Genomic DNA, 26,209 nt, shown 5'->3' on the forward strand with positions numbered 1-26,209 from the left:
GAGAAGTTCACCACTGTGGTATCACAATAGACTGAATAGTCTAAGTGAGCCTGATACATCGGGCTGACACATAACCTAACCTAATGGGTTATGAGCCATCAAAATTTTATCTTATGCAAATCGTCTTCTAAATGTTCGAGAAATAAAACTGTGAGTTCGGTCAACATGTGTATTTATGATTGAAAATTTTGTTCTAAACAGCCAAGAAATAATAATAGTAGAAAAATATTTTAGGACTCCAAAAAATTGCCATGGGGTAAAGAGGACAGTTTTTTTTAATATTTTGAAGACTCTTTAAGCACGTAGAAAAAAAGAATTCCATATAACTCATAACCCTTAAAGGGTCCCCAACTCACAAATGTAGTTGTCATCCACGAAAAATATCCCCGATTGGGGGAAAAAATCCCCAATACTGGAAACACTGGTGACGGACTAAAAGAAAACAGAATACTCATTTATCCACAATGTCCACAAATGCGCAACACTGGTATCAGCTGTTTAAAAATAATCACAAAAAACAAGTAAAATCTTAAATTTTTAATGTATGAAGTGTTCAAATACCCAGCAAAAAAATTTGGAAGTTGTTGCACAAACATTTCTTTTAAAGCGCATTCCCGAATCCCCCATCAATTGTTTTCCACTTACGATGCAGTCCTTTTGGACATGTCCACAAACATTTCTTTTAAAGCGCACCCCGGGCTACGCTATCGATTTTTTCCACTTCTGATGCAGTCCTCTTGAACAAGTCCTAGAAAGTACGGAATTAGTCCGTTTTACGTGAAAAAATAAAATTTAGGACAGTTAAATTTTGCAAAAAAAAAAAAGAATAAAAAAGTCAATAAAAAAACATCCCCGCTGGGATTTGAACTTGTGTCGTTTGACTTTTTCACTTCCATGGAAGTTCTTTTCAGAAAGTTTTGCAAATAACGATAGTTAAAATTTTTTTATTAAAAAAAAAAAAAAATAAAACAAGTATATACGGCCGTAAGTTTGGCCAGGCCAATCGTATGTACCCTCCACCATGGATTCCATAGAAACTTGTACTAAAAACTGTCATCCACAATCGAATTACTTGAGTTGCGGTAACACTTGTCGATGGCAAGGTATCTTAAACCTTCTTAACACCGTATTCTCAATTGTAAGTTAGTCCTTACGGGGTATATATTAAACAAACAAAAAAGCCGATTAAATGCGTATATAATTCAGTTTGACAAAATTTTCTATAGAAATAAAATTTTGACAAAATTTTCTATAGAAATAAACAGTACGGCCAAAACAGTACGGAACAACCGTGTTTCTTCAGGAAAGGCAACAGACGTTTATTCAAACACTCTTTCACGTAAATTTCTTGGTTGACAGTCCCGGAAGTTACGAAAATGCTGCTTTTCAAGTCACATGTACAGATGGCTTGCCAAACCAGATATTTCTTTGCGAACTTAGACAGTTTTATGTGCTTGAAAATATCTGCTACCTTTCCCCTTCCTTTTGCCGTATACAACTCCTGTCCCGGAAGCTGCTTGTAGTCGGCTTTGACGTAGGTTTCGTCGTCCATTACCACGCAGTCAAACTTCGTCAGCATCGTCGTGTACAGCCTCCGGGATCGCGCTTTGGTCGTCGTATTTTGTTTATCATCGCAATTTGGAGTCACTACCTTCTTGTAAGTCGATAGTCCGGCTCGTTTTTTTGCTCGATGCACGGTTGTAGACGATACACCCAGCTTATTTGCGGCATCTCGGAGAGAGAGGTTAGGGTTTCGCTTGAAACTACCGGCAACTCTCTTTGTCGTCTCAGCGGCTTCCGGTTTTCGATTTCCCCCTGATCCAGACTTCCTGGCTGTCGACAAACGTTCCCAAAACCTTTACATTTGTAAAGATTGATTTGGCAACTTTTAGCGATTTTGCCATCTTTGCGTGCGAGTAGCTCGGATTTTCGCGATGCGAGAGCAAAATTTTGATACGCTGCTCTTCTTGCTTGGACGGCATTTTGACAACTGAAGAGTGAATTCCAAAATCAAAATAGGAGCAACATTCTACACACACACACCTTCAAAATGAGGGGTGTTCAGGTTTTTTAAATGCAAAATTGAAAGAAATACGTCAAGTTTATATTGACCAAATTTTGACCGTATCACCCTTTAGTAATAAAATGTTGACAAAATTTTCTATAGTAATAAATTTTTAACAAAATTTTCTATAGTAATTAATTTTGACAAAATATTCTATAGTACTAACAAAAAATTGTATAGTAAAAATTGTATAGTAATAAAATGTTGACAAAATTTACTATAGAAATAAAATTTTGACAAAATTTTCTATAGTAATAAAAATGTACTATAGAAATAAAATTTTGGCAGACTATTTTTGGGGATCGGCTATGTATATCTTTAGACCGATATGGACCAATTTTGGCATGGTTGTTAGCTGCCATATACTAGCGCAATGTACCAAATTTCACCACGTCTCAAATTTCAACCGGATCGGATGAAATTTGCTTCTCTTAGAGGCTCCGCAAGCCAAATCTGGGGATCGATTTATATGGGGGCTATATATAATTATGGACCGATATGGACCAATTCCTGCATGGTTGTTGGATACCATATACTAACATCACGTACCAAATTTCAAACGGATCGGATGAATTTTGATCCTCTAAGTGGTTCCGGAGGTCAAATCTGGGGATCGGCTTATATGGGGGCTATATATAATTATGGACCGATATGGACCAATTTTGGCATGGTTGTTAGAGACTATATACTAATACCACGTACCAAATTTCAATCGGATCGGATGACTTTTGCTCCTCTAAGAGGCTCCGGAGGTCAAATTTGGGGATCGGTTTATATGGGGGCTATATATAATTAGGGGCCGATGTGGACCTATTTTTGTATGGTCATTAGAGAACATATATCAACACCATGTACCAAATTTCAGTCGGATCGGATGAAATTTGCTTCTCTTAGAGGCTCCGCAAGCCAAATCGGGGGATCGGTTTAAATGGAGGCTTTATATAATTTTTTACCGATGTGGACCAATTTTTGCATGGTTGTTAGAGACCATATACTAACACCATGTACCAAATTTCAGCCGGATCGGATGAAATTTGGTTTTCTTAGAGGCTCCGCAAGCCAAATCGGAGAATCGGTTTATATGGGGGCTATATGTAATTAAAGGGTGATACGGTCAAAATTTGGTTATTATAAACTTGACGTATTTCTTTCAATTTTGCATTTAAAAAAACCTGAACACCCCTCATTTTGAAGGTCTGTTTGTGTAGAATGTTGCTCCTATTTTGATTTTGGAATTCACTCTTCAGTTGTCAAAATGCCGTCCAAGCAAGAAGAGCAGCGTATCAAAATTTTGCTCGCGCATCGCGAAAATCCGAGCTACTCGCACGCAAAGCTGGCAAAATCGCTAAAAGTTGCCAAATCAACCGTTACAAATGTAATTAAAGTGTTTGGGGAACGTTTGTCAACAGCCAGGAAGTCTGGATCGGGGGGAAATCGAAAACCGGAAGCCGCTGAGGCGACAAAGAGAGTTGCCGGTAGTTTCAAGCGAAACCCTAACCTCTCTCTCCGAGATGCCGCAAATAAGCAGGGTGTATCGTCTACAACCGTGCATCGAGCCAAAAAACGAGCCGGACTATCGACATACAAGAAGGTAGTGACTCCAAATCGCGATGATAAACAAAATACGACGGCCAAAGCGCGATCCCAGAGGCTGTACACGACGATGCTGACGAAGTTTGACTGCGTGGTAATGGACGACGAAACCTACGTCAAAGCCGACTACAAGCAGCTTCCGGGACAGGAGTTTTATACGGCAAAAGGAAGGGGAAAGGTAGCAGATATTTTCAAGCACATAAAACTGTCAAAGTTCGCAAAGAAATATCTGGTTTGGCAAGCCATCTGTACCTGTGGCTTGAAAAGCAGCATTTTCATAGCTTCCGGGACTGTCAACCAAGAAATTTACGTGAAAGAGTGTTTGAATAAACGTCTGCTGCCTTCCCTGAAGAAACACGGTTGTTCCGTACTGTTTTGGCCGGATTTGGCATCTTGCCATTACGGTAAAAAGGCCATGGAGTGGTACGCCGCCAACAACGTGCAGGTGGTTCCCAAGGACAAGAACCCTCCCAACACGCCAGAGCTCCGCCCAATTGAGAAATACTGGGCTATTGTCAAGCGGAACCTAAAGAAGACCAAAAAAACTGCTAAGGACGAGCAGAAGTTCAAGGCAAACTGGCTTTCTGCGGCGAAGAAGGTGGACAAGGTGGCTGTACAAAATCTGATGGCAGGTGTCAAGCGTGAGGCCCGGCAATTCGGATTTGGAAAAGCGAAAGCCTAACTGAATATTTTTCCTGAATTTTATAATAATTGAACTTGAAAAAGAAATTTAATTTGATTTTTTAAATAAACGGTTTCACCGATTTACACGCTTTTTCCCTTGACCAAATTTTGACCGTATCACCCTTTATGGGCCGATATGGACCAATTTCTGCATGGTTGTTAGAGACAATATACTAACACCTTGTACCAAATTTCAGCCGGATGGGATGAAATTTGCTTCTCTTAGAGCAATCGCAAGCCAAATTTGGGGGTCCGTTTATATGGGGGCTATATGTAAAAGTGGTCCGATATGGCCCATTTGCAATACTATTCGACCTACATCAATAACAACTACTTGTGTCAAGTTTCAAGTCGATAGCTTGTTTCGTTCGGAAGTTAGCGTAAGTTCAACAGACGGACGGACATGCTTAGATAGATTCAGAATTTCACTACGACCCAGAATATATATACTTTATGGGGTCTTAGAGCAATATTTCGATGTGTTACAAACGGAATGACAAAGTTAATATACCCCCCATTCTATGGTGGAGGGTATAAAAAATTGCCTATAGTGAGACGTTTTTCATATTAGGTTCATATCACAAACATTTGAATAGACGTTTTGATGCACTGTGTTCAATGGCGTTTGTGGCTGAGTGTGCTAAGGCATTCTGTTATGGTGTCAACAGACCCAGGTTCAACCCCCGGTGGAAGCGAAGAATTTTTTCAATTTGTAAAAATTAGATAATAAGAAAATAAAAGTGTAACAAAAACTACTGATAAAAATAAAAAGTGAAATTGGAAAAAAATTATTTTTAGTTTTTTTATACCCTCCACCATAGGATGGGGGTATATTAACTTTGTCATTCCGTTTGTAACACATCGAAATATTGCTCTAAGACCCCATAAAATATATATATTCTGGGTCGTGGTGAAATTCTGAGTCGATCTAAGCATGTCCGTCCGTCCGTCCGTCTGTCCGTCTGTCCGGCTGTCCGTCCGTCTGTGGAAATCACGCTAACTTCCGAACGAAACTAGCTATCGACTTGAAACTTGGCACAAGTAGTTGTTATTGATGTAGGTCGGATGGTATTGAAAATGGGCCATATCGGCCCACGTTTACGTATAGCCCCCATATAAACCGATCCCCAAATTTGGCTTGCGGAGCCTTCCGGAGCAGCAAAATTCATCCGATCCGGTTGAAATTTGGTACGTGGTCTAGGTATACGGTCTCTAACAACCATGCCAAAATTGGTTCATATCGGTCCATAATTATATATAGCCCTCATATAAACCGATCCCCAGATTTGACCTCCGGAGCCTCTTGGAGGGGCAAAATTCATCCGATCCGGTTGAAATTTGGTACGTGGTGTTAGTATATGGTCTCTAACAACCATGGAAAAACTGGTCCATATCGGTCCATAATTATATATAGCCCCCATATAAACCGATCCCCAGATTTGACCTCCGGAGCCTCTTGGAGGGGCAAAATTCATCCGATCCGGTTGAAATTTGGTACCTGATGTTAGTATACGGTCTCTAACAACCATGCAAAAATTGGTCCATATCGGTCCATAAATATATATAGCTCCCATATAAACCGATCCCCAGATTTGACCTCCGGAGCCTCTTGGAGGAGCAAACTTCATCCTACCCGATTGAAATTTGGTACGTGGTGTTAGTATATGGTCTCTAACAACCATGCAAAGACTGGTCCATATCGGTCCATAATTATATATAGTTCCCATATAAACCGATCACCAGATTTGACCTCCGGAGCCTCTTGGAGGGGCAAAATTCATCCGATCCGTTTGAAATTGCGTACCTGATGTTAGTATACGGTCTCTAACAAGCATGCAAAAATTGGTCCATATCGGTCCATAATTATATATAGCTCCCATATAAACCGATCCCCAGATTTGAACTCTGGAGCCTCTTGGATGAGCAAAATTCATCCGATCCAATTGAAATTTAGTACGTGGTGTTAGTATATGGTCTCTAACAACCATGCAAAAATTGGTCCATATCGGTCCATAATTATATATAGCTCCCATATAAATCGATCCCCAGATTTGACCTCCGGAGCCTCTTGGAGGAGCAAAAGTCATCCGATGCGGTTGAAATTTGGTACATTTCGTTAGTATATGGCATCTAACAGCCATGTAAAAATTGTCAAATTTTATGTAAAAGTTTTGTAAAAAGTTTATTTTTATAGCAATATTTGACAACATTTCCATAGAAAATTTTGTCAAAATTTTATTTCTATAGAAAATTTTGTAAAAAATGTATTTCTGTAGAAAATTTTGTCAACATTTTATTTCTATAGACAATTTTGTCAACATTTTATTTCTATAGAACATTTTGTCAACATTTTATTTCTATAGAAAATTTTGTCAACATTTTATTTCTATAGAAAATTTTGTCAAAATTTTATTGCTATAGAAAATTTTGTCAACATTTTACTTCCATAGAAAATTTTGTCAACATTTTATTTCTATAGAAAATTTTGTCAAGTTTTTATTTCTATAGAAAATTTTGTCAAAATTTTATTTCTATAGAAAATTTTGTCAAACTGAATTATATACGTATTTAATCGGCCTTTTTTTTGTTTAATATATACCCCTTATGGACTAACTTACAATTTAGAAGACAGTGTTAAAAAGTTTTACGATACCTTGCCATCGGCAAGTGTTATCGCAACCCAAGTAATTCGACTGTGGATGACAGCCTTTAGTAGAAGTTCCTACGCAATCCATGGTGGAGGGTACATAAGATTCGGCCTGGCCGAACTTACGGCCGTATATACTTGTTTTTTTTTTTTTTAATTTCTTCATCCAAATGAACTTCCAAGGCACAATTTCTAAAGCAATGCAAAGAATCCAAAAATAGACTACTTCCGTTCTATGACAAGCCCATGTAAAATTCATAGGAGATGATCTAAGTTTGCACTACTTCCCGATCACAAATTGGAGATCCAAACTACTTTTTTGGAAGCTGGGTAGTAAAAAAATATTTACTCCTGTGATTATTTATGACTCTTTACCACTTTCAAAATGCAATTTGGCATTGATCGGACTTACACTGATGAGATGTTCTGGATAAATCACCAGTTCAACGATGTTCTGGATAAATCACCACTGCAAGGATGTTCTGGATAGCTCGTACAAAGCTTGCAACGAGCATAGAAAATAATACCAACAAATTTCTTCCTATTAAAATTTTAAATAAATTTAAAAAAATAATCAATTTAAAAATTTATTGAGGTCAACCAATTTTTTAATTGAAACAAAAATCTATCATAAAAATTAGGTATCATTTAAGTATCAACCAATTTTTTAATTGAAACAAAAATCTATCACAAAAATTAAGTATCAATTACTTTTTTACTTGGAACAATTAATTTTTTTATTGACTTTGGTGATTGATCAATTAAAGTTGGATTAATTAAATTAAAAAATAGATTTTTTCGGTGAATACTAAAAGAAAACTGTAGAGGCATTTCTTTGTACTACAGCTAATTTCGTACACTATAGGGTACCAAAGAGTCGACCCGACCAAAATTACGATCGTTTTCTAATAAAATATTATATTTCGGGTTTTTTTATATTACTTTTACATTTAACCATATTTATCACAAATTATAGGTAAGTGTTTGTTGGTGTTTTTCTAATGTACTCAATACAAAACATTGGCCTACATCATCATATTTCCTTGAATTAAATCGTGTATTTGGTAAATTTGAGTGAAAAGCGTTGGCGTCAGTGTTACTATTATTATTGGAAATTACAAACCTGTTTGGGCCTATTCATATGGCTCATAATACTTATCAATTTTTGTTTTCTTCAAACAGCAAACAAAAATGATAAACGTTGTTTGCTGTAAGATTGTCTAATCGAGATAAGAGTTGACAACTTCTATTTTGATTTTCCCTTTTCCTTTTTGACATTTTAATTTTAGGGGAAAATTGGGTTAACAAGTCTCTGATATTTGGGCTATCTCAAAAACCTAAACAATCAGAAAATGAAAAAAGTATATGTGACTTTTAAATACCCATCACCATGAATCAAATATAATAGTTTCCTGTGAAACCCTTCTCTTGGCTAAGGGTTACTTGGTAATATATAGAATTTTAGGTGAATTTGATGAAACATTCTGCCTCAGGAAGATTGATTCAAATAGGACACTTTCCGAAGTTAAATTTAAAGTTTCTATTCGCACACAAAAAACAATTTTTGGATTCAATCACGAAATTAATTGACTCAATTAATTTATAACTGAAATGTCGTGAAAAATCAATCACCAAAGTTAATTAAAAAATTAATTATTATTATTGATTTTTTTGCAATTAAAAATTATTTGAATCAATCAAATTTAATTGAATATATTTGAAAATTCAATTAAAAGTTGAATTGCAAATATTTTGGCGAAGACAAATAGGGAGATCGGTTTATATAGCAGCTATACCAAAATATAGACCTATATTAAAAATCAAATTCAACACAAGTCTTTGTGGACCTAAAACACCTCTACATTTCCAATTTCAGCCAAATTAGACTGGGACTAGAAGCACAAAAAGGCAAAGAAAGGTCGATTAAATATGTATATATTCAGTTCTTGACCGATATAGATTAGGTTAGGTTAGGTGGCAGCCCGATGTATCAGGCTCACATAGACTATTCAGTCCATTGTGATACCATATTGGTGAACTTCTCTCTTATCACTGAGTGCTGCCCGATTCCATGTTAAGCTCAATGACAAGGGACCTCCTTTATATAGCCAAGTCCGAACGGCGTTCCACATTGCCGTGAAACCACTTTGAGAAACTTTGAAACCCTCAGAAATGTCACCAGCATTACTGAGGTGGGATAAAGGGTGATACGGTCAAAATTTGGTCAAGGGAAAACGCGTGTAAATCGGTGAAATCGTTTATTTAAAAAATCAAATTAAATTTCTTTTTCAAGTTCAATTATTATAAAATTCAGGAAAAATATTCAGTTAGGCTTTCGCTTTTCCAAATCTGAATTCCCGGGCCTCACGCTTGACACCTGCCATCAGATTTTGTACAGCCACCTTGTCCACCTTCTTCGCCGCAGAAAGCCAGTTTGCCTTGAACTGCTGCTCGTCCTTAGCAGGTTTTTTGGTCTTCTTTAGGTTCCGCTTGACAATAGCCCAGTATTTCTCAATTGGGCGGAGCTCTGGCGTGTTGGGAGGGTTCTTGTCCTTGGGAACCACCTGCACGTTGTTGGCGGCGTACCACTCCATAGGCTTTTTACCGTAATGGCAAGATGCCAAATCCGGCCAAAACAGTACGGAACAACCGTGTTTCTTCAGGGAAGGCAGCAGACGTTTATTCAAACACTCTTTCACGTAAATTTCTTGGTTGACAGTCCCGGAAGCTATGAAAATGCTGCTTTTCAAGCCACAGGTACAGATGGCTTGCCAAACCAGATATTTCTTTGCGAACGTTGACAGTTGTATGTGCTTGAAAATATCTGCTAGCTTTCCCCTTCCTTTTGCCGTATAAAACTCCTGTCCCGGAAGCTGATTGTAGTCGGCTTTGACGTAGGTTTCGTCGTCCATTACCACCCAGTCAAACTTCGTCAGCATCGTCGTGTACAGCCTCCGGGATCGCGCATTGGTCGTCGTATTTTGTTTATCATCGCGATTTGGAGTCACGACCTTCTTGTAAGTCGATAGTCCGGCTCGTTTTTTGGCTCGATGCACGGTTGTAGACGATACACCCAGCTTATTTGCGGCATCTCGGAGAGAGAGGTTAGGGTTTCGCTTGAAACTACCGGCAATTCTCTTTGTCGTCTCAGCGGCTTCCGATTTTCGATTTCCCCCCGATACAGACTTCCTGGCTGTCGACAAACGTTCCCCAAACACTTTAATTACATTTGTAACGGTTTATTTGGCAACTTTTAGCGATTTTTCCAGCTTTGCGTGCGAGTATCTCGGATTTTCGCGATGCGCGAGCAAAATTTTGATACGCTGCTCTTCTTGCTTGGACGGCATTTTGACAACTGAAGAGTGAATTCCAAAATCAAAATAGGAGCAACATTCTACACCCACACACCTTCAAAATGAGGGGTGTTCAGGTTTTTTAAATGCAAAATTGAAAGAAATACGTCAAGTTTATATTGACCAAATTTTGGCCGTATCACCCTTTAGCCCCCATACAGACCGATCACCCGATTTGCCTTCTTGGGCAAATCGTGATACCGCAGTGTTTACACGATTTGCTTCAAATTAAAAACTTAAATGTACTTTTGGTCTATAAATAGATGTGTCGAATATGTTGTGTTCCGGTCCAAGTGTTAGCATGGCCCCAATATTGATCGAACTCCCGATTTGACTTCACGTGCTTCAAGACACAATATATAATATAATATAATAATATAATCGGATAATTCCGATTATTACAAACGGAATGGCACAGTTATTATACATGTGTATAAAAAAAGTCACATTTGAGAGGACCCGACTATATGGAATCTTGCAACAGTGTCAGCTGGAAAAGCAGTATACAAACATTTGAACCAAATTAGTGGAAAACTTTTTTTGCAGGATCATTTTCGAAATATCTGAATACCGTTTTTTGGGAAAAGGCACCAAATATGAGCTGGTGAGTGTTTGACTGTGACAACGAATTCCTTTTTGATTTCTCTCAAATATTTGCGTAGTGTGACCGCACCATTATACCCATAAAAAAGTATCTTCCAAAATAAAACAAAACAATTTATATTCCTATTTTAAGGGCAAGAAATCATTGTGCTTACGAACATATCTCTTTTTTCAGAATTGGTAGGATAACTTTAATTAATTGAATTTTCGGAAAACTCATTTTATGATGAATGCAACATTTTACAATGCTATCAAAAAAATATTAAAATGGAATCATTCACATCTGATGATAAATAATTTAATTTTAAACTATTTCGATGGCATGGAAATGTTGCATATGTCAGCTAAACCAAAATCCTATCGTTTTTTTTTTTTTGAGGAAATAAATTTGTACTCAGTTCACTATTTCGTGCGATCGTATGAAAATGTTCCATATGTTTTGGTGTTTTTGTTTTCTTCTTTTTTTGTATAAATAGGTGTTCACAAAAATACAAATTATAGAGCTCTTTTGTTGATTCCATAAATAATTTTCTAGTTATTTCAATATGCCAAAACATCTTAGTTTCCCATTTATGAAGGCACAACAAATAATGAAAGACACAGTGGCAGATATGCAGACGATACTGGGAATGAATCAATCAATTAAATTAATTTATTATTTTATTAATTATTTAAAAGCTTTGAGATATATGTTTTTATTTAGAAAATGTTTAATCTGTATTTTTTTAATTTTCTATGAGTACTACGAATTCGGTAAGTATCAATCTTCATGCATTCCATTTAAACACTTTTTATCTAATCTTCAAAACCAAACTACTTACTAACAGAATATATAGATATGTTATCATTCTATATCTTTACATCGCCGCCATACATATCATTTCACCATATTCTGAACATAAAAATATGTTTTGTAATTTATAGTAAATGCCTCATTATACGATGGAGGTTCAACAACGAAGTTAATTAATCCAATTTATTTGTAATTGAATAATTGAAATCTCTTTAATTCCACCACCAAAAATTTTCCGCTGAATTTATAATTGGTTATAAATTTTTCACAGACAAAATGTTTCTGATTCAATTACGATATTAAATGATCCAATCAAATTTTTAAATTGCTTCAATCACTGAAATTATGATATTAATCACAGATTTATTTAAAAATAAAAAAACATACTTAATTAACAAACTAATTGATTCAATTAAAAATTTTATAGATTTTCGTCGCAAACTGCTATTATTTTTTTAAAACTTGTTTTTTGATAGTTTCCATAGATAATTTAATTTTCTTTTGTTTAATAAAATGGTACAAATTATTTAAATTTTGTCGAAAAATATGCTAAATCCATTCTAGAAAAATTACGAATTTTTGAAAAAAAATAAGGTCAAACGTTTCGGACAAGCGTTAGAATGCATTAAAAGTTATAAAAAATTATAAAAATAATTTATTTGACAAAATATCACAGAATCTTTTAATTTACATCAAAACCACGATGTGACCTAAAGAAGTGAGGCAAATTCAGTGTACCGACTATTGAAATAGAGGACTTCCGTGCTATGCAAGCTCATGTTAAATTCATCGCTTCTGCGTCAATTTTGCACCACTTCCGGATCCAAAAAGAACATTTTCATTACTTTTTTGGCGACGCTTTTTTTGCTGGGATATTGCCCCATATAAACCGATCCGGTTGAAATTGCAAATGCAAAAATTGGTCCCTATCGGTCGATAATTATATAAACCGATCCGCAGATTTGACATCCGGAGGCTATTCGAGGAGCAAAATTCTTCCAATATGGTTGAAATTTGGTACGAGGTGTTAGTATATGGTCTGCATCAATCATGTAAAAATTGGTCCATAATTATATATAGTTCCTCCGGAGCCTCTTGGAGGAGTAAATTTCATCCGATCCGGTTGAAATTAAGTACGTGGTCCAAGTATTTAGTCTTTAAAAACCATGCCAAAATTGGTTCATATTGGTTTAAAGTTATATATAGCCCCCAGATAAACCTATCCCCAATCACACAAAAAGTGGTGCATATAGGTTCATAATTGTATACACGCACAGAAAAAACATGTTTGGACATGGTTGCCGCATCCATTTAATGTTTATCTAGAGCATGTAATTGCCGAGAAAACCAAGTATTTTGTATTTGTAAAAATAGTTTTCGAGCGGAGAAAAATGTATGGTGGCAATAAGCATTTGAATGGTTCTCAAATACCGCAAACATGTTCTTATAGAGTATAGACATGTCTAGTACCATTACATGACCATAAAGATCATTTACATTTTTTTCGTGACCATTTCATTTTTTAACTTTTTTGCAGCGAAAAGAATTTTATAACAAGTATATACAGCAGTAAGTTCGGCCGGGCCGAATCTTAAATACCCACCACCATGAACCAAATATTAGGGTTTCCTTTGAAATTTCAGGAGGGCTTGAGGACACTTCCCGAAGATAAATTTAAAGATTTCATCCATGAGGACTATATCAGATTCTGGATTTATAAGAACCATTTTTGTTTGAGTTTTACAGGAATCATTAACATCTCCTGTAAGTGTGCAAGAAAATTATAAAATAACGTCTTGATTTGAAATCTTAAATCTGTAGAAGTAAAATCTGGAAATTTTACATTGAGTTTCAAGCAATTTTCATCATCAGTGCGCCTTCTACACCCTCAAGAAGTGAAGTCGGTCTATATGGAAGCATTACCAAATGGACCTATAAAAACCTAATACGATACACGTTTTTGTGAGCCTAAAATACCAGAATATTTACAATTTCAGGCAAATCAGATAAAAACTACGGTTTCTAGAAACCCAAGGAGTTAAATCGGGAGATCGTTCTTATGGGGGCTATACTGAAATATGGACCGATGCTCACCGTTTTCGGCACACCTCTTTATGACCCGAAAATACCTCTAGATTTCCAATTTCAGGCAAATAGGATAAAAACTTCGGATTCTAGAAGCCCAAGAAGTAAAATCGGGAAATCGGTCTATATGGGGGCTATACCAAAATATGGACCGATACTCACCATTTTTGGCACACCTCTTTATGGTCCTAAAACACCTCTAGAATTTCAATTTCAGACAAATTGGATAAAAACTACGGTTTCTATAAGCCCAAGACCCCAAATCGGGAGGTCGTTTTATATGGGTACCATACCAAAACATGAACCTATACTGACAATTTTTGGCACACGTATTTGTGGTCCTACAATACCTCTAGATTTCCAATTTCAGGTAAATTGAATAAAAACTGCGGTTTCTATAAGCCCAAGAAGTAAAATCGGGAGATCGGTTTATATGGAAGCTATACAAACCATGGACCGATACTCACCATTTTTGGCACACCTCTTTATGGTCATAAAATACCTCTAGATTTCCAATTTCAGGCAAATTGGATGAAAACTTCGGATTCTAGAAGCCCAAGAAGTAAAATCGGGAGATCGGTCTATATGGGCTATATCAAAACATGGACCTATACTCACCATTTCCGGCACACCTACTTAATGTCCAAGAATACCTCTAGATTTACAATTTGAGGCAAATTGGGTAAAAATTACGGATTGTAGAAGACCAAGAAATAAAATCGGGAGATCGGTCTATATGGGGGCTATATCAAAACATGGACCGGTACTCACCATTTTCGGCACACGTCTTTAGGGTCCTAGAATTCCTCTAGATTTAAAATTCCAGGTAAATTGGATTAAAACTAAGGATTCTAGAAGCCCAAGAAGTAAAATTGGTAGATCGGTCTATATAGGGGCTATATTAAAACATGGACCGATACACCCTATTTTCAGCACACCTCTTTATGGTCCTAGAATACCTCTAGATTTCCAATTTCAGGCAAATCGGATAGAAAATACACTTTCTAGACGCCCAAGAAACAAAATTGGGAAATCGGTCCAATGGGGGCTGTACCAAAACATGGACCGATACACCCTATTTTCGGCACACCTCTTTATGGTCCTAGAATACCTCTAGATTTCCAATATCAGGCAAATTGGATAAAAACTACAGTTTTTATAAGCCCAAGACCCCAAATCGGGAGGTCGGTTTATATGGGGACTATATCAAAACCTTGACCGATATAGCCCATCTTCGAACTTGACCTGCCTGCAAACAAAAGACGAGTTTGTGCAAAATTTCAGCACGATTGCTTCATTATTGAAGACTGTAGCGTGATTACAACAGACAGACAGACAGACGGACATCGTTATATCGTCTTAGAATTTCTCCCTGATCAAGAATATATATACTTTATATAGTCGGAAATTGATATTTCGATGTGTTACAAACGGAATGACGAACTTATTATACCCCCGTCACCATTCTATGGTGGTGGGTATAAAAAAAACTGCTAAGGGCGAGCAGCAGTTCAAGGCAAACTGGCTTTCTGCGGCGAAAAAGGTGGGCAAGGTGACTGTACAAAATCTGATGACAGGTGTCAAGCTGAACTGAATATTTTTCCTGAATTTTATACTAATTGAACTTGAAAAAGAAATTTAATTTAATTTTTTAAATAAACTATTTCACCGATTTACATGCGTTTTCCCTTGACCAAATTTTGACCGTATCACCCTTTATTAATCACAGATTTATTAAAAAACAAAACATGCTTAATTACCAAACTAATTGATTCAATTAAACATAACATTTATAGATTTTCGTCGCAAACTGCTATTATTTTTTGTTTTTGATATTTTTCATAGATAATTTAAACTTCTTTTGTTTAATAAAATGGTATTTAAATTTTGTCGAAAAGTATACTAAATCCATTCTAGAAAAATTGCGAATTTTTGAAAAAAAAAATAAGGTTAAACGTTTCGGACAAGCGTTAAAAATCATAAATAAATTTTTAAAATTAATTATTTAGCAAAATAGCACAAAATTTTTTAATGCATATCCAAAACACTAAATTCGGATCACACCTTAAGTGATGCAAATTCAGTGCAACTGCTGTTGACTGGTGGACGTCCGTCCTATGACAAGCCCACCACACAAAAATTGGTCCATATCGGTCCATAATTATATATAGCCCCCATATAAACCGGTCACCAGATTTGACCTCCCGAGCCCATTGGAAGACCAAAATTCATCTGATTCAGTTGATATTTGGTACGTGGTGTTAATATATGGGTTTTGGTATACGAGTTTTGGTTTTGGAGCCTCTTGGAGGAGCAAATTTCATCCGAGTCAGTTGAAATTTGGTACATTGTGCTAGTATATGGCCGTTAACAACCATGCCTAACTAGGTCCATATCGGTCAAAGTTATATATCCCTCAGATAAATCGATCCCCAATCACAAAAAAATTGGTCCATATCAAGTTCATAACATAATTGTATATAGCCCCCATATAAGCGACCCCCATATTTCAATTCTGGCTCCCTGCGTACCGTGCAAAAGTCCATGTTAATTCGTAATTATTTGTAGACTTACCTACACATACCTTTTTTGTCTAATATATACCACGTATGGACTAACTCACAATTTAGAAAACGATTTAAGATACCACAACCCAAGTAATTCGATTGTGGATGACAGTCTTTCGTAGGAGTTTCTACGCTATCCATGGTGGAGGGTACATAAGATTGGACCTGGCCAAACTTACGGCCGTATAAACTTGTTTTTTTGTCTAATATATAACTTATGGACTAACTTACAATTTAGAGGACGATGTTAAGTAGTTTTAAGATGGCAAAGTCATCGGCAAGTGTTACCACAACCCAAGTATTTCGATTATGGATGACCGTCTTTAGTAGAAGTTTCTACTCAATCCATGGTGGAGGGTACATAAGATTCGGCCTGACCGAACTTACGGCCATATATACTTGTTATTTTTATTTTTATTTATTATTTCAAAATAAAATTTCGTTTGTCTAAAGTTTCGTTTCTTAGAAAAATGATTATTTTATTTTTATTTATTTATATTTATTATAAAAATAACCAAGCCTGTAGGCTAATAGAAAATGGTTACAAAAAATACTACAAACATAACTTTACATATATAAATATTTACCCAAAATAAAAATTAAAAAAAAAATCCTACACGCAAAGAAAAAAAATGTTTGGAAAACGTGTACCGAAAACGTTTTTCTGTTGTTAGAGTTTTTTGAATTGCTTCGAAAAGTATACACTTTTATCACCAAAAAAATCGTTCGTTACAAAATGTTTATTTTTTTAATAAAAAAAAGTTATTTTTGAACCAACAACACAGTCCATTTCGTTTATACCAAAAACTGTTCTTTTCTGACTTTAGGTTTTTAATAAGACACATTTTACAGTTCATAGTAAAAATTTAATATAGTAGAATGTAATGTTGAACATTTTTTCGGAATCTTCCGACCATATCTGGAATATATGTAAAAAAAAAACTTTGGTCGAAGCAGGGATCGATCCCACGACCCTTGGCATGCAAGACGGGCGTAGCAACCACTGCTCCACGGTGCCCAACTAAATGTATTTTTCTGTTAAATAAACTTTGTTTAATCGGGTCGTGGGCTCCGCAAGCTATGCTATATAAATATAACTTATATGGGTAATTGTCTATTGATGACAATAACGGCTACATAGCTCAGTGGATAGTGTGTTGGCTTACAAATTGCATTGTCCCCGGTTCGATTCTCTGTCCAGGCGAAAGGTAAAAAATTTAAAAAAATTATAAAATCGTATAATTGTTTGTATTACAGAAAAAGGTGCTAATAACTAAAACGCTTCGTGGAAGTGAGAAAGATGTGAGGGAAAATGCAATTAGCTAGAAAAAATTTTTTTAAGGTGGTCTTTATGAAATTGTTTTTACATCCTGGAAAAGAATAAACGTTTATCACAAAAAGTATATACTTTTCTTCCCAATACACTTCCTTTCAACGAAAAGCAAATGAGAAACGAACTTTGTTTGTCTAAAATTTCGTTTGGGAGGAAAGAATTATTTTTTTTGCGTGTATAAAAAATTCGAATCGAGAGAACAAAGAAGAAGAAGTGAAGATACTTATTTTTAAAAATGGAAAAGAAAAAACTACTAAAAAACGATGGATTAGTTAAACTGCTATATTAAACAACCTATTACTACTAAAAACGTCAAACGCCAGGTAACATCAAAAATTTTCTTACCGACCCTCATATATTAATTGCAGTACTTTACCATTATAACGCCAACGTTTCATTTTACCCATGGGCGCACTGATAGATGGATGGACAGACAAATTACGTTTCTTTCGTAAAACCATTGATTGACATAAAGGTTTAATAACTCAACCGCCACTTTATTAAAGTTCTGAACTTGTTAGAAAACAAAAAAAAACAGAACAATTGTAGTTTAGATATAGCCGCGTTTAATAAATTCAATATAAAGCCTAATCAACGGCGAACATGAAAATAAACAACAAAAATTAATAACTCTATATTATGGTTTCTCTTACTCTCTCTCTCTCTCTCTCTCTCTCTCTATCTCGCTCTCTGTCTTTTGAATACCTTTTCACAGTTGCATAAACAGGATATGAACTCAAAAAGGTAAACAAGATATTAACAATGATACACAAGGAAACATGATTTCTCTTGGGGCGGAAAACAAGATGACACATAAATGTGGAAATTGGTTATAAATCATTTTGATTGTGACATATGTGGGCAATGTCCATAGCTCCCTCCACTCCACCCATCGAAAAACACTAAGGTGTGTTAGCTTTTTCTTAATTCCATTGAGGATTACGCCATTCATAAACATGTAGCAAAAACGTTTAATTATTGATAATATGAAAATGTTAAACCACACCGTGGGATGTACATATACAAAAATATGAAAAACACAATTTAACATAAAAATTGATATTTAATTGTTTGCTACTACAAGATGACGAGTTTAATTCTTGTTAAAAAAAATTAATATTGTTAACCTTGTCTATTCCAGCACGATCGACTATACTTTATAAGCATATTATTCCAATCAGATACATCCTAGTTACAGAATCCTATATTAAAACGTAATTTGTTTTATCCTTGCAGAAATTACAATTCATACCTTTGGCAATATTAGCAAAACCAGTATAACCAAAGATCATTCAGAAAGAGATGCTACTCTGTCGCTGTAAACTAAGTCAATAGATGTCTTTGTAACGAAGTGTTAGTGTTGGTATGTCAAACTAGAAATTATAGCTCATGATATTTGACAGTTCGTTATATTGTATACGTGGCACCAAAGGGATTTGTGTTTACGGTTGTTTCGATTCCAACAAAAAATGCAACATTTTAGAAATACTTTTGGATTCACAACATTATGATTTAGCAATAACTTTAGAACGACACTATAATTTAAGTACAACAAGTATATATGGCCGTAACTTCGGCCAGGCCGAATCTTATGTACCCTCCACCATGGATTGCATAGAAACTTCTACGAAAGACTCTCATCCACAATCGAACTACTTGGGTTGTGGTATATTAAAACTTCTTTACATCGTTTTCTAAATTGTGAGTTAGTCCATACGTGGTATATATTATACAAAAAAGTTATGTATAGTTAAGTCTACAAATAATTACGAATCGATATGGACTTTTTGCAGAATTGAAATATGGGGGTCGCTTATATGGGGGCTGTATACAATTATGAACTTGATATGGACCAATTTTTGTGTGATTGGACATCGATTTATCTGAGGGGTATATATAACTATAGACCGATATGGACCTAGTTAGGCATGGTTGTTAACGACCATATACTAGCACAATGTACCAAATTTCAACTCACTCGGATGAAATTTGCTCCTCCAAGAGGCTCCAAAACCAAATCTCGGGATCGGTTTATATGGGGGCTATAAATGATTATGGACTGATATGGACCACTTTTGCCATGCACCCAGAGAAGGAATATGATCACCTCAAACATGTTTTAAGAGCAAAATGTTATGTTTGGGTGGTGACCATGTAACATGGTTTTCGCAACCATGTTATTTTCTCGGAAATCATGTATCTGATCTCGGCAAGCAGGTTATATTTGACGAGAAAATAACATTTTAGTGACAAACATGTTACATGGTCACCATACAAAAATAACATTTTGCTCTTGAAACATGTTTGAGGTGATCATATTCCTTCTCTGCGTGTGGTTGTTAAATATCATATACTAACACCACGTACCAAATAGAGGTCTGCACAATTCCAGTTGTAAATGCAGAGTACACGTGTACTTGCTACATGAGTACATCTATTTGAAAGAGTCGCAAAACTATTGGTACACATTTTGATGAACACCAAAAGCCACGAGTAACTTCTTGTTGCTACTCTGATGTCTTCACTACCAACAAACACATATTCCTCTTTCTCTCTTATTGAAGTGTACTCAGAGTGATCACGTCGAGTATGTTGCGAGAACAAAACTTCATAGAGTACTCCATGTACCAAGTGCAGTTTCAGAAATACAAAAAAACAGTTAATCTCCATAATATATGTTTTGGTTTATTATAAAGAACGGCAAACGTTAAGGTAAGTGTGTGACATACATAAATATATGAAATATGTGATATACATACATATCTATGATTAATAATAATGGAATGTTTTGCTTCGCACATAACTGAGAAATACTTGTGGTACCACGTGAAGTAAAGAGAATCCATGTTGTACTTTTTCTCAAGTACTTACATTGTTATTGTTCCTTTTTTTCGGAACACATATTGTTTCGGATAAGTACTTGGTGGTATTTGACAAATAAGTGTTCTCTTCACTTCACTACTTGCGCTCTGAGAGAAAGACAGTGTATGTACTATATTCGACAGCGAATTGCATACATGTAGTGAAAAGTTATTCGATGCAGACCTCTAGTACCAAACTTCAACCAGATCGGATGAATTTTGCTTCTCCAAAAGGCACCGGAGATCAAATCTGGCGATCGGTTTATATGGGAGCTATATATAATTATGGACTGATAGGAACCAATTCCTGCATGGTTGATGGATACCATATACTAACATCACGTACCAAATTTCAACCGAATGGGAAGAATTTTGCTCTTCCAAGGGGCTCTGGTGGTCAAATCTGGGGATCGGTTTATATGGGGCCTATTATAATTATGGACCGATACCGACCAATTTTTGCATGGGAGTTTGAGGCCATATATTAACACCACGTACCAAATTTCAACTGAATCAGATGAATTTTGGTCTTCCAAGAGGCTCCGGAGGTCAAATCTGGTGATAGGTTTATATGGGGGCTATATATAATTATGGACCGATGTGGACCAATTCTTGCATAGTTGTTAGAGACCATATACTAACACCATGTGCCAAATTTCAGCCGGATCGGATGAATTAAAAGAAAGTTTATAATCCTTGCTTCAAATTTTTTTTTCATTAAATTTAGGACACAAATCTTGAAATTTTGCGTCACTCTGCTGAAGTTGTAGATCTTTGAAGTGAGGCAAATTTTCCTTAAAATAAAGAAAAACATTTTTAATTTAAAGAAATCGAAATATTGAATTTTTAAATTTAAGATAAAAACGCTTCACATATAGGCTAATACTTATTTTAAGGATTTGCATCTTTGGTTTAAAGTTTTTTTTTAACATTAAGAAAACTGTTTTTACTTTGAAGTACCTGGCATAATTTGAATTTTGAAATTGGAATTTGTACATAAATATCTTTATTAATATATCGCAAAAAGAAAATAAAAACTCGATGAATGAGATCTGTATGCAATTTTAATTTTATTGATCCTAGATTTGAAGACAGGGAGGTCCGTAAAAAATGTCTTTATTTTAAAGAATTCGCATCTTTGGCTCGGAATCAATACCAAAATCCTTAAGGGTCAAATCTTTGAATCCAAGGACTTTTTTTTTTTGAGTGTACAAACGAACTTTGTTATTACATATTGGATACGTATATTTGATATTCGCATCCAGTATTTATTTATTGATAATATTTATAACCATAATAAATTTTGAATAGAATTTTTTCTTTAAATTTTACCATAAAAATATGCTTTAGACAACATTTTCCATAGAAATGAAATGTTCACAAAATTTTCTATAGAACAGAAATTTTGACAAAATTTTCTATAGAAATAAAATTTTGACATAATTTTCTATAGAATAAAATTATAACAAAATATTCTATAAAAATAAAATTATGGAATTTTCTTTAGAAATAAAATTTTGAGAAAATTTTCTAAGAACTACAATTTTGACAATATTTTTTATAGAAATAAAATTTTAGCAAAATTTTCTATAGAAATAAAATTTTGAAAAATTTTTCTATAAAAATAAAATTTTGACAAAATTTTCTAGAGAAATAAAATTTTAACAAGATTTTCTATAGAAATAAAATTTTCACAAAATTGTATCTAAAAATAAAATTTTGACAAAATTTTCTGTTGAAATACTATTTAGACAAAATTTTCTATAGAAATAAAATTTTGACAAAACCTTTCAATAGAAATAAAATTTTGACAAAATTTTGTAGAGTAATAAAATTTTGAGAAAATTTTCTAAAAAAACATAAAATTTTGACAATATTTTCAATTGAAATAAAATTTTAAGAAAATTTTCTATAGAAACAAAATGTTGACAACATTTTTTATAGAAATAAAATTTTGACAACATTTTGTATAGAAATAAAATTTAGTCAAAATTTTATATAGAAATACAATTTTGACCAAATTTTCTATAGAAATAAAATTTTGACAAAATTGTCTATAAAAATAAAATTTTGACAAAATTGTGTATAAAAATAAATATTTGACAAAATTTTGTAGAGAAATAAATTTTTCTATAGAAATATAATTTTGACAAAATTTTCTATAGAAATAAAATTTTGACAAAATTCTCCATAGAAATAAAATTATAACAAAATGTTCTATAAAAATAAAATTATGACAGCATTTTCTTTAGAAATAAAATTTTGACAAAATTTTCTATAGAAATAAAATGTTGACATAATTTTCTATCGAATAAAATTTTGACAACATTTTCTATAGAAATAAAATTTTGACAAAATTTTCTATAAAAATAAAATTTTGACAAAATTTTCTTTAGAAATAAAATTTTGACAAAATTTTCTATAGAAATAAAATTTCGACAAAATTTTCTACAGAAATAAAAGTTAGACAACATTTTCTACAGAAATAAAATTTAGACATCATTTTCTATAGTAATAAAATTTAGACAAAATTTTCTAGAGAAATAAAATTTTTACAAAAATGATTATAGAAATATAAATAATTTTCTATAGAAATAAAATGTTGACAACATTTTCTAGAGAAATAAAATTTTTACAAAATTTTCTAAAAAAATAAAATTTTTACAATATATATTAATAAAATTTTGACAATATTTTGTAAAGAAATAAAATTTTGACAAAATTTTATATAAAAATATAATTTTGACAAAATTTTCTGTAGAAATAAAATTTTGACAAAATTTTCTATAGAAATAAAATTTTGACAAAATTTTCTGTACAAATAAAATTTTGACAAAATTTTCTGTAGAAATAAAATTTTGAGAAAATTTTCTATAGAACAGAAATTTTGAGAAATTTTTTAGTAGAACATAAATTTTGACAAAATTTTTTATAGAAATAAAATTTTGACAAAATTTTCTATTGAAATACAATTTAGACAAAATTTTCTATAGAAATAAAATTTTGACAAAATTTTCTATAGAAATAAAATTTTGCCAAAATTGTCTATATAAATAAACATTTGGCAAAATTTTCTAGAGAAATAAAATTTTCTACAGAAATAAAATTTTGACAAATTTTTCTATAGAAATACAATTTTTTACAATATTTTGTATAGAAATAAAATGTTGACAAAATTTTTTAGAGAAATAAAATTTTGACAAAATTTTTTAAAAAAATAAAATTTAGACAAAATTTTCTAAATAACATAAAAATTAGACAATATATTCTATAGAAATAAAATTTTGAAAAAAAATTTGTATAGAAATAAAATTTTAGTAAAATTTTCTATAGAAATAAAATTTTGACAAGATTGTCTATAGAAATAAAATTTTGACAAAATTGTCTATAAAAATAAAATTTTGACAAGATTGTCTATAAAAACAAAAATTTGACAAAATTGTCTAGAGAAATAAAATTTTGACAAAATTTTCTATAGAAATAAAATTATGACAATATTTTGTATAGAAATAAAATTTTGAAGAAATTTTCTATAAAAATATAATTTTGACAAAATTTTCTATAGAAATAAAATTTTGACAAAATTTTCTATACAAATAAGATTTTGACAAAATTTTCTATACAAATAAAATGTTGACAAAATTTTCTATAGAACAGAAATTGTGAGAAATTTTTAATAGAACAGAAATTTTGACAAAATTTTTTATAGAAATAAAATTTTGACAAAATTTTCTATTGAAATACAATTTAGACAAAATTTTCTATAGAAATAAAATTTTGACAAAATTTTCTATAGAAATAAAATTTAGACAAAATATTCTATTGAAATAAAATTTTGACAAAATTTTCTGTAGAAATAAAATTTTGACAAAATTGTCTATAAAAATAAACATTTGACAAAATTTTCTAGAGAAATAAAATTTTCTACAGAAATAAAATTTTGACAAATTTTTCTATAGAAATACAATTTTGACAATATTTTGTATAGAAATAAAATTTTGACAAAATTTTTTAGAGAAATAAAATTTTGACAAAATTTTTTAAAAAAATAAAATTTAGACAAAATTTTCTAAATAACATAAAAGTTAGACAATATTTTCTATAGAAATAAAATTTAAAAAAAAAAATTGTATAGAAATAAAATTTTAATAAAATTTTCTATAGAAATAAAATTTTGACAAGATTGTCTATAGAAATAAAATTTTGACAAAATTTTCTATAGAAATAAAATTTTGACAAAATTTTCTATAGAAATAAAATTTTTTATAGAAATAAAATTTTGACAACATTTCGTATAGAAATAACATTTTGACAAAATTTTCTATCGAAATACAATTTTAACAACATTTTCTATAGAAATAAAATTTTGACAACATTTGGTATAGAAATAAAATTTTGACAAAATTTTCTATAGAAATAAAATTTTTACAATATTTTGTATAGAAATAAAATTTTGACAAAATTTTAATTGTTAAATTGGATCAACATTGTTTTTAATTGACGCCAACGATTGACACTATCATTTGTGTGATTAAATAAATTTCAATTAAAGATTATTTCTATCAATTAATTTTGTGATTGAAGACATATTGTTTTCTGTGTAGGATGGGTCCCTGGATTTCAATAGAATTTTTTTCTTTTATTTTTATCATAATCATCAATATTAATAAGATTCATAGACATATTAAACAAATACAAAGCAACTACTGTGCAAACTTCAATATTTCGCCAAGTGCTGTCATTGTTTTGGCATTATTGAAACAGCTAATGATGATTGATGACACGACATAATTTGTACGCGTTTTGTCATATTTGTATCCATGGAATTTGTGGTATCGTCTTGATAGTAATTTTGAGTACTTCTAAACACTTTTAATAGTTCATATGCATGACAATTAATTACTCAATTAAAAAGTCATATTTTATAATAAAAAACAAAAAAAAACTTACAAAAATATTCACCTTTTTTACGAATACGAAATTGTATTTAATATAAATTTTGAATTTAGAACTTATTTTCACCGGAGTTTTGTTATAAACAATTAAATCATATTTTATTAATTAATTTCTTATTTTTTATGTATATTTTTTTTATTCACATATATATTTTCTAATTTTCATTCACTCAATTTATTTTTAATATTGTTCTCTTGGATCGCATTTTAAAATGCGTCTTCACCAAATGAACTCTCTCAACTAACTGTCGATTTCGAAATTTATTTTGTTTTTTTGTACGATTTGTAATTGTTTGAATAAATATCTCCACTATTTGCGAGTATGTTCGAATAGAATTGTATCTTAACTGTGGAACATGTGGAGCAATACTAAAATAAAAAAAAAAACCTGGCATGGAAAACCTAATGCCGGCTAGCTAGCTGAATGACTGTGTAGAGCGCGCTGTTGGGATAGTTGCCTCTATACCAACAACCAACCATCCATATAACTATTGATGGACAGACGATTGACGGCGGAGTGTGTCACAATAGAACCACAGTCAAATTTGTGTGTGCTGCTACATTTAACTGGAATGGTGTAATCATCATTTGGGAGTATGGATGCATTAACATACAGGGACGGAGTTCGGGTCTCCAAACCATATAATACATAGTTGCTATAGTCTTACAA

The 26,209-nt window shown here is 32.8% G+C and overlaps 1 protein-coding gene across 2 annotated transcripts in view; it reads right to left on the reverse strand.

Moving 5' to 3' along the window:
* The window catches only part of LOC142223649 (acyl-CoA Delta-9 desaturase), a 61,106-nt gene extending 35,194 nt beyond the window's left edge, over positions 1–25,912 (reverse strand). Inside the window, exon 1 of one of the 2 annotated variants that reach the window (XM_075293531.1) lies at positions 25,547–25,912. The gene's annotated coding sequence lies outside the window, so the exon portion shown is untranslated. Of the gene's footprint in view, positions 1–25,534 lie in introns of both variants that reach the window. The other variant, XM_075293589.1, reaches the window with a different exon arrangement.
* Between the last annotated feature and the right edge of the window lie 297 nt (positions 25,913–26,209).

This window comes from Haematobia irritans, chromosome 1 (genome assembly GCF_050003625.1).
Source record: "Haematobia irritans isolate KBUSLIRL chromosome 1, ASM5000362v1, whole genome shotgun sequence".
Classification (NCBI taxonomy): Eukaryota; Metazoa; Arthropoda; class Insecta; order Diptera; family Muscidae; genus Haematobia; species Haematobia irritans.